This window comes from Schistocerca piceifrons, unplaced genomic scaffold, assembly GCF_021461385.2.
Source record: "Schistocerca piceifrons isolate TAMUIC-IGC-003096 unplaced genomic scaffold, iqSchPice1.1 HiC_scaffold_1395, whole genome shotgun sequence".
Classification (NCBI taxonomy): domain Eukaryota; kingdom Metazoa; phylum Arthropoda; class Insecta; order Orthoptera; family Acrididae; genus Schistocerca; species Schistocerca piceifrons.
Window position 1 is genome coordinate 40,001 of NW_025727230.1, and position 2,500 is coordinate 42,500.

Below are 2,500 nucleotides of genomic sequence, written 5' to 3' on the forward strand. Positions count from 1 at the left end.
GTGCTCCCAACTGAGCTTGCCGCTGCCGACAGAGGCCCGGGAGCGTGCTGTCGTGGCATTGCCGGCGGGAGACAACACGCGCCACCTACGGTGACCGGCAGCTCCAACGCCAGCGCCACAGAAGGACAAAAGCCCCACTTGGGTGCCGAAGCGAACTCTCCCAGCACAGCGCACACGCCAACACATCCGCACAGCTGCGATACAAACCACCAGCGAGAACCGCTGGGGCGACCGAGCAGCAGACGGCGTCGCGGCGCCGAGCGCCGGGCGGCGGCGCATCCTCAACGCACACAGTCCTCAATCGGACCAGCACACTGCAGATGTCCACCGCGCTTCGCACCGGGCCCGCGAGGACCTACTTTGGCCGCACGGCGCCGCGCGCAGGGTGCGCCGGCGCGCAGCTGCGACGCCTGCCGCGTCCGTCGGCCGGCGCGCCTGCCACTGGCCGCCCCCACCAGCCGGCTGTAGCGCGTGCGCCCACGCACCGCGCGGCCAGCACGCCGGGAGGCGCCCCCTCACCGGCCGGGGACGGTCCCACCCAGCCACCGCCGCGTATCGCTTCACACCCAGATGCCGTTCAGTTTCGTCGGCATGGTGGGTATCGCTGGAACAACCGGTTAGTACCTCAACCTATCGTCGCCATCACCGATTCACCCCTAGCGAGAACAACCGCACCACAACGGGTTACCATTTCTTCATTTGCGTAACTTCACCAGAAAACGTAGGCGTCCATCGCCATTTGCAACTTCAACCATTATTGCATGCCTGTGTCAGGTGTCACGCCACACTACGTCTGCCCACATACACGCAACAAAATGTGCACGCCTAGACAATACGTGGAAGGTGGCCCCCGTACGTATGCGATGTCCATTGCTCGAACGACTGTCAACCGGCTTCTGTAGCATGTCGCAGATATGGAACGCGCTGCACCATGCCATCACGGTGTGTGAGGAGAGACGACTAGGTCCGAATACATCAACAGACAGCTCATGCTGATCGCCATCCACGGCGTCCGTTCCTCCCACACGTCTCTATGGCGTACCACACTGCAATCCAGCTCTCATAGGGAGACGACACGTAGCTGCGTGCACAATATTTGCACTGTATGGTCCGCCGTTTTTGGGCGCAGTCGTTGTACGGTCACACATGTGCCACGATGTATCATTCAGTACATAAGGACGAATGTGCAGTACAGATTGTGGTTCACGCGTACGACATCAGCGGACAGTTGACACAGGCCGCACCACAACGTAGCCTGCGTACGTCGCATGCGAAGGGCATTGAACATGCAAACTTGTCACCAACCACCTTGCGAAGGCAGGGGGCAAGGTGGGGACGTGGGGAGAGGTGGGGGGGGGGGGGGGCGGCATGTACGCCCTGCTGCCATCCACATTACAGTGTACAGCAGGAGCATGTGGAAAGTCAGCAAGACTTGCAAGGTGTTTAACATGAAGCGATACACAGGGGAGCGGGCAGTGCGAGTAGCGAACTATATTGCGAGGGTTGCGGGTGGGCAACACTACACTAATTGAACGAGTCGTATAACAATTACAGAGCAGGTTTAGGCGACAACGTGGGTTACGATAGGCGACAACGTGGGTTACGTTAGGGGACAACGTGGGTTACGTTAGGGGACAACGTGGGTTACGTTAGGGGACAACGTGGGTTACGTTAGGGGACAACGTGGGTTACGTTAGGGGACAACGTGGGTTACGTTAGGGGACAACGTGGGTTACGTTAGGGGACAACGTGGGTTAGGTTAAGGCACAACATGGGTTAGGTTAAGGCACAACATGGGTTAGGTTAAGGCACAACATGGGTTAGGTTAAGGCACAACATGGGTTAGGTTAAGGCACAACATGGGTTAGGTTACGGCACAACATGGGTTAGGTTAAGGCACAACATGGGTTAGGTTAAGGCACAACATGGGTTAGGTTAGGGGACAACATGGGTTAGGTTAGGGGACAACATGGGTTAGGTTAGGGGACAACATGGGTTAGGTTAAGGCACAACATGGGTTAGGTTAGGGGACAACATGGGTTAGGTTAAGGCACAACATGGGTTAGGTTAGGGGACAACATGGGTTAGGTTAGGGGACAACATGGGTTAGGTTAAGGCACAACATGGGTTAGGTTAAGGCACAACATGGGTTAGGTTAAGGCACAACATGGGTTAGGTTAGGGGACAACATGGGTTAGGTTAGGGGACAACTTGGGTTAGGTTAGGGGACAACATGGGTTAGGTTAAGGCACAACATGGGTTAGGTTAAGGCACAACATGGGTTAGGTTAGGGCACAACATGGGTTAGGTTAGGGCACAACATGGGTTAGGTTAGGGCACAACATGGGTTAGGTTAGGGGACAACATGGGTTAGGTTAGGGGACAACATGGGTTAGGTTAGGGGACAACATGGGTTAGGTTAGGGGACAACATGGGTTAGGTTAGGGGACAACATGGGTTAGGTTAGGGGACAACATGGGTTAGGTTAGGGGACAACATG